Below are 8,667 nucleotides of genomic sequence, written 5' to 3'. Positions count from 1 at the left end.
CTTCTTGGAGCAGAAGCAAGTATTGAGTCAAGGATGAAATCTCTGAGCACATCTATGGCAACAATGTATGTTCAAGGAGAATGATCTAGTTCCAATGGATTTCAAGGTGGTTACAATGGTTTTGAAATTTGTGAGAGCTCTAATTCACAAAGGTATCAAAGTGGTTATGAAGGGAGCAATTCTGATTGGTCAATAAAAATATATTTCAATACGATTTCTTTTTTTATTTTTCCTTTGTTTAGCCAATCTATCATGATAAGTAAAGAGGGGTAAAGTCAATCACATGGTTGTCAATCTGGGTTTCAAGGAGGATCTGATTTCATGGGGAATGGAAACAAGTCTTTTCAAAGGAATAACTTCTCGGGGGGGGGGGGGAATAGGAAGTATAAATGGAGCAATAACAACAATTCAAGATCTTTTTTGAGCAACTTTGGTAACAAGAATGGTAATGGGAACACTAGTGATAATTTATCTGGAAATGGGAAGAGTTTTCAGAACAATGGACATAGTTTTTCAAATGGTGATGCATGGATCCTGGATACTGGTGCTATACACCATATGACAACAAATGCCAATGCTCTATCTCAAGTCAATCCTTACAATGGAGATGAGAAAATCATTATTGGAAATGGTGAAGGTTTGGCAGTCAAGCATATTGGTTCCTTATCCAGTATTACTCCTTCAAATGCTTTAATATTGCATGATGTTTTAAATGTGCCTCAAATAAATGTGAATCTTATTTCTGTTAAGAAATTATGCAAAGATAATGGATGTTGGTTTATTTGTGATGATGTGGATTTCTTTATATAGGACAAGGCAACAAGGGTGATTTTGTACCAAGGAATGAGTGATGGTGGGGAACTCTTCAAGATTCCAATGAATGTGTTTGCTAATTCTTTTGCTTTAAGTTTGAGTAAATGTGCTACATTCTTGGGACAAAAAATGAGAGCTACAATTTGGCATCAAAGGCTAGGACATCCATCTAAGGAAGTCTTGGTTTCAATGTTGAAGAAGGCTGATATTACAATTAGTAATATTACAGTTTGTAAAGATTCATGTCAAATATGTGTTCCTTTTGTATTAAAGGGAAAATGTGTAGGCAAGTGTTTCCTGTTAGACATGATAGGGCTAGTTTTCTGTTTGAGAAAGTCCACTTTGATGTATGGGGGCTATCTCCAACACAGTATGTAGAAGGGCATAAATACTACATAACATTTGTAGATGAGTTTTTAAGATTCATGTGGATATTTTCTATGATAAATAAATCATACGCTTTTCCAATCTTTGTCAAGTTTACTGCTTTGTGCTTAATCAGTTTAATGCTTCAATTGAATGTTTTCAATCTGATGGTGGAGTTAAGTATATGGGTAAAGTGTTTAACGAATTTGTAGCAAGAAAGGGTATTACAACATGGTCTCATACCCATATACTCCTTAGCAAAATGGAATTGCTGAAAAGAGACATAGACATGTCATAGAGACTGTTATTACTTTATTGACAGAAGCAAGCTTGCCACAAGTGTTTTGGTATCATGTTTGTTCTCATGCAGTGCTATTAATAAATAGAATGCCATCTAAATGCTTGGATTCGAAATCTCCATATCAACTTTTATTTGGTAAAATTCCAGATATTCATAATTTCAAAGTTTTTGGGACTGCAATTTATCCTCTTATGGGACCATACACTGTGAATAAGCTTCAAGCTACATCTTCAAAATGTGTTTTCCTTGGATATGCTTTGGCGTATAAAAGAGCCATCTGTTATGATTTCCAGAACAAAATGTTGGTTTTGTCAAGACATGTAATTCACAATGAAGATGAATTTCCATATAGACTGCACTAGTTCAAGATTCTAATGTCTCTATACAGTCATAGAATGCAAGAATTAATACTGTTGTGATTCAAATGCCAATTCCTACAATTCATGATCAGGTACCACCATCAAATAGTGTTTCAATTCAGGAATTACAAACAAAATCCTTGTCAGAGAATACTTCTTAACAACAATCTTCAAATATGCAACAAGGGTTTGATATTGGGGATTTGCCAGTTTCTAGTTCACCTCTCAGTGCTTCAATATATGCAGTAGTTATCTTTATAATCAACTTCTCATCACCATCACTCTACTCCTACAACAAACAAATCACCTTTAATGCATGTCCATCACAGTCCTCAACTTGAGGTAATTCTTCCATTCTCATCTCAATTGAATGTAAATTCTGAAAATCATGTAACAGCTAAAGATTCACTTCCTCGTCATTCCATGGTTACAAGATTGAAAAGTGGGACTATTAAAAGGAAAATTATGCGATATATCTTGCAATTTTTCCAGAATTGAAAACCTTACAAATCACTAAAGATAAACCATTCTCTGGTGGTTATTCTGTAACATCCCACATCGACCAACAGAGAGGGGGTGATGTGCCTTATATGTACATGCCCACCTTCATATAGCACGAGGCCTTTTGGGAACTCACTGACTTCGAATTCTATTGGAACTCCGAAGTTAAGCGAGTTCGGACGAGAGCATTCCCAGGATGGGTGACCCACTGGGAAGTTCTCGTGTGAGTTCCCAGAAACAAAACAGTGAGGGCATGGCTGGGGCCCAAAGCGGACAATATCATGTTACAGCGGACCCAGTCTGGGATGTGACATGGTATCAGAGCAACTCTATCGTTCGGTGTGAGTGTGCCGACGAGGATGTTGGGCCCCTAATGGGGGTGGATTGTACCATCCCATATTGACCAACGGAGAACGGGTGATGTGATTTATATGTACATGCCCACTTCTATATAGCACAAGGACTTTTGGGAACTCATTGGCTTCAAATTCCATTGGAACTTTGAAGTTAAGCGAGTTCGGACGAGAGCATTCCCAGGATGGGTGATCCACTGTGAAGTTCTCGTGTGAGTTCCCAGAAACAAAATTGTGAAGGCGTGGCCAGGGCCCAAAGCGAACAATATCGTGCTACGGCGGAACCGAAACTGGGATGTGACATATTCATTTGTCACCGAGATTACTGATAACACAGAACCATCCAATTTTCAAAAAGCTGCAAGTATATCACATTGGAAAAATGTTATGCAAGAAGAATAGGACTCTTTGAGGGCACAAAGTACTTGGATATTGGTTCCATCTCCTATTGATAAGTCAATTGTTGGTAGTAAATGGATGTACAAGGTGAAAAAAAATCCTGATGACAGTGTTTCCAGATACAAAGCTAGGCTGGTTGCTCAAGGGTTTTCTCAGGAGTATGGCATTGATTACTTTGATACTTTTAGTCTTGTTGCTAGACACACAACAATGAGGATTATTCTTGCAGTGGCTGCAATGAACCATTGGGAATTGGAACAGTTTGACATTAAAAATGCATTCTTACATGGAGATTTGCAGGAGGAGGTTTATATGAAACAACCTCAGGGTTTTATTGATTCTTTTTGTTCTGATCATGTTTGTAAACTCATCAAATCCCTATATGGCCTTAAACAGGCACCAAGGGCCTGGAACTCTAAATTTACAAGCTATTTGAGTGCTATGGGATTTTGTATTCCATGTCTGATACAAGCTTGTTTATGAAGAAAGATGGGGCTGATATCATCATACTTCTTCTTTATGTTAATGATATCATTTTGATAGGTTCCAAGTCTATAAAAGTACATCAGGTTATTCATGAGTTATTTGAAGTGTTTGACTTAAAGGATCTAGGTAAACTTACCTATTTTTTTGGGTATTCAAATTACATATCAACCAAGTGGTGACATCTTTGTCAACTAGTCAAAGTATATTAAAGACTTAATCCATAAAGTTGGTATGGATTCTTGCAAACATGCATCAACACCATGTATACCACACAACTCATTGTTAGTGACAAAATGAATTCCCTTCAATGATCCTACATTTTATAGAAGTATAGTTGGATCCTTGCAATATTTAACCTTCACTAGGCCAGATATAACATTTGCAATAAATTCAATATGTCAATTTATGAAAACACCAACTGATATTCATCTTGGGGTTGTGAAACAAACACTGAGATATCTTCAAGGAACATTGAAGAATGGTATTGTGTATTCATTGGATGCAGACCCAACTTTTAATACTTTCTCGGACTCAGATTGGGCCGCCTGCTTGAATACTCGAAGATCTGTGATTGGATATGACACGCCCTGATCCCGATGTCTGGGGGACATCAGGATGGTCACGTGATGGCCGACACCTAAGCATGACGAAAGTCATTTAATAAATGCATATGCCGAGAACATGTGAAACATGCATATAAATTTCGCGCGAACTACGCAAAGTAATATTCAAATGTCAAAAAAAGATAGTGATAATGCATGACATGTTCAGAGCATATATCTAATTCAGAATACAAGCGGAAGGTGCTATTACAATGGTGTCAAAGTAGAGAGGATGACAAGATATCATTGGTAGGGGAATGCCTCGTAGCTTGGATTGTATGCCTCGTTCCTATGTCCTGAGGGGGCGCAAAACAAACATGAGTGGACCAAGTTGATATATAATATTAAAACAATTATTCAACAACGTGCTAACCCCCAAAGTTTTATGGAAACTCAATAGTATAATATGTAATAGGTTTTCCGAAAAACCTAGCATGCCATAAAATCTTCCATAAAACATATATCGTATATAATGTGCTAAATAGTGGTATCATAATCGACCGAAGCCACTATATCACCTGACCCATAGGCCAAATATATGAATATCTTCCGACCCGTAGGCCATTACATCACCCGACCCGTAGGCCAAATAAATATCTTCCGACCCGCAGGCCACTACATCACCCAACCGAAGCCAATATAAGTATCATCGCCCGTAGGCAGAACAGTGACCACTAGATAAGCACAAAAATATTGAATATAATCTTTCCAATGTAAGTACATACATCTCAAAACATCTTCATAGTATATAGTCATTCATCATATATATAATATACTACAAAGAGTGTAAAAATATGTTCATATATAGTATATAGTCATCCATCATATATACTACAAAGAACATAAATTCGATAAAGTATGGTATTCCAAAATATTCTCAGTAAAACATGATAATCATGAAGTGTAAATCTAATTTACTCAGGAAACGTTTCATAAAATGTAACCATTTAAATCGTGCTTTTCATGTATGCATTACTAATAGTAAAATATGCATTTTAGAAGGGGTCCACTCACAGATACTCCGTCATCGAAGAGCTATGCAAAATAGGAAAGACGAAATCGCCGCTAATAATCGCACCTAAGCACATAAAGGGTCCAATTAATAAAACTCTATCATAATGATTGATTTTCGGAAAATGGACGTTATAAACGGATTCAAGATGTTGAAAAACATAAGGGAAGACCTCGGGTACTCCCACATGCTACCACACGCACTCTCACTCACTGCCGCAGGTCGTCGAAAAGTTGGCTGGAAAAATCGATGACGCTGTCGTGGAAGGTGGTGCGTGTGCTCCACGGGCTGGCACCGACAACCCTTCACTTGCGCCCACGCGCCTTCACGCTCGACCTGGGGTCTGGGTTAGTTGGGTTTAGGCCTAGGGTTTGTTGGGTTTGGGCCTAAGCTTTGGGCTTGGGTCCAAAGGGTTTGGGTTTAAGTTTAACGGGCCGAGGGCCCTAGTTGGTAAGGCCTAAAGGCCTAGGTCCAAAGGGATTTGGGCTTGGATTAAAAGGGTTTAGGTTTGGGCTAATAATCGGGTTGAGCTTGCTAGCTCGGCCCAAAACTCTAGGCTAGGGGACCCGGGCTTCCGGGCCTATTTTTAGTCGAGAAAGTAGGCCGGAGCCTCTCGAGCTTCGGTCGACGCTGATTCACCACCTTACCCTACAATCTACCTATTAAAATGAAGGTAGAGATGAGAGGGAGAGATTTCGTACCTGTTTCACACCGTGAGTGGCTAGAGTCGGCTAGATTTTGGCTCGAAAGCCACGAGTTTGCCGAAGAGGTTTAGGTGGCCTCTGGGTGTCTCAATGCTCCACAAAGGAAGATGGAGAGAGAGGAAGGAGGTCCAACACGATGGTGGTGATGGTGGTGGTTCCTTGGGTGTGAGGGTGTGTCGTCGGAAGGGTGAGAGAATAGAAAGAGAGATCTGCGAGAGAGGGAGAGTGAATTGAGAGAGAGCTCGGGCGAGAGAAGAGAGTGTTTGAGCTGAGAGAAAGATAGAGAATGTGTGTGTGTCTCCGAGGAAAAGAGAGAAGAAGAGAGAGTGAGATAGGAAACTGCCACGTGGCAGGCAGAGAGAGGAGGAGAATTAGGAGAAAATCCAAAAATAGGATCTGGGTTGGGTAAAGAATAAGGGGTAAAAAATGGTGATTTTATAAATTCGTGAATATAAAATTACATAGTTTAGGACGGGGTTTCACATGATATATTGTTTTCCTTGGCAACAATCCCATATCTTGGCAGTCAAAGAAACAAAGTTTGGTTTCCAAGAGTTCTACAGAAGCAGAATATAAAGCATTGGCTCACATTGCTGCTGATATAGCCTAGATCAGGCATATTTTGAAGGATTTGGAATTATTTTTGTCTACATCTCCAGTCATTCATTGTGACATTATGTCTGCGATTGCATTGAATGCAAATTCAGTGTTTTGTTCTCGAATAAAGCACTTGGATACCGATTACCACTTTGTTCGAGAGAGAGTGCAACAAGGTGACTTGGAACTTAGCTACATTCCTACTGAAGATCAATCAGTTGACATACTAACCAAGGGGTTACATGGTCCTTCATTTGTCAAGCACTATTACAATCTTAAACTTGGCAACCCAAGTTAAGATTGAGGGGGGATATTGCCCAGTATTGACTAAATGGTAGTATTGTCTAACGATTAGTTGTCTTGATATGGCAAAACAATTAGTAAGGTTGTTAGCTAGTTGATGTGGCAATTTGTTAGAATTGTTGCAGCTATTAGGTAGAGTTGTTGGTGCTAATAGCTTAGAGCGCAAGGCAGCTATTGAGCTATAAATAAGTGTGTAAATTGTCATTGTAATTCACTTGGTGAAATATATTGAAATTCATAGCTCTCTTTCTCTCTCCACAACTGCATTCCTTTCTTTCATTTTTCTGCAATCTATTAATTCTTACAATATTGTTATCAGATATGACATAAATAAGAATGACACACATTTCTTACCATCATTCTTGCAAGTAAAAATGCTCTCACTTTTCAAGCCTTATAATAATCATTCTAGGATCTAAGTTGGAATTCTTTTACATACAATTTCACAAACTATTCCAATACCTTATTTTGTATTTTATTTAAAGATAAAAACCATTATAATCGGATCCTCTACAAATCATATTACGATACAAATCAAATAATAGAAACTATTTTCGGGAGAAAATTACCAAACCAAATACAAGATTGATTGTAATCAAGAACACACAAGCGCTAACTCAATTAATAAAACGCTAGCCACTCTTCTAGGCTTGCTTCACTATGTTTCGCATAATCTGAAGGAATCATTATTTTAGTTTATCATTGAAAGATCAACTTTGCAAAAAATCACTAAAATCAGTAAATGCTTAACCCTCCAATTTTGACTTGATAAATAGACAAACACAATATTGGCGATAAATATTGAAATGTTCAAAATAATAATTAGACAACTAAGCGATTTCAAATTTGAGTGATTTTTTACAGGTATGATCTAAGAATGATGATCTAAAATAAATGGTTCAGATCTTGAAATTACTTTATAAAATGTGCCTAAATAAGTGGTTAGTTAAGTTATTGAATGATTAGCAAAACCGTCATATAAATGTGATAAGAATGATTGATCTAAAATAAATGGTTAAGATCTTGAATCACTATATAAAGTGTGCCTAAATAAGTGGTGCCTAAATAAGTGGTTAGTTAAGTTATTGAATGATTAGTGCTTGAGGTGCTAGAGTAGCAAAACCGTCATATAAATGTGATTAATCATACTTGAAATATTGTTTTGGTTACTTTGTAGTTTTTAGCATGCAAACGTAGTTTAAAACGAAAATATTTCTCCCATACACAAAAATCCCATCCATCATCATCCATGTTTGGTTTTGGTGGCTGGAAATTCTAGCCTCTCGCAGTCGCAGGTACAATTCTTCCGGTACGAAGGAGAGCCTGAGACAGTCAGACGGTACTCCCAACTTCACCAACTCATGTTCTCGAAATGACAAAACTGCCGCTGGTCCCTTCTAAAACGTACATACATTGCTTTCTCTATCCTCACCTGTCACCAATCCATTCACAATCCATCCAGAATTTTCCACCTGTCCTTCCAAAAGTAACTGACGTCATTCATGCCGAAATATTACTGTATTTATGTGACATAATTATACTCATAATATGATCTATCTACATGTATTATATCATTTGTATGGTGTATTGCATGTCAGTTTTAACTTGATGCAGTGATGCTCTCTTTACCAACCAAAAAATAGTGTATGATGATTTAAAATCAACTCAATTGAGTAGGATACCAAATACATAGATAGTGATACTCAAAGTCGCTTCTTTTTATGTTCCTTGAGTTAGCAAAATCATTATGTACTTTACTTATATCATAATATGTGGAGTACCCGGCTGTTTGAAAAAATTTCTTTTAATGAACAAAAAAAAATCCTTGTGAGTGTTAACATCTCATCGGTTGGATTCATGGTCACTCAATT

The sequence above is a fragment of the Malus sylvestris genome, chromosome 15 (assembly GCF_916048215.2).
Source record: "Malus sylvestris chromosome 15, drMalSylv7.2, whole genome shotgun sequence".
NCBI lineage: Eukaryota > Viridiplantae > Streptophyta > Magnoliopsida > Rosales > Rosaceae > Malus > Malus sylvestris.
This window is presented reverse-complemented; position numbering follows the sequence as displayed.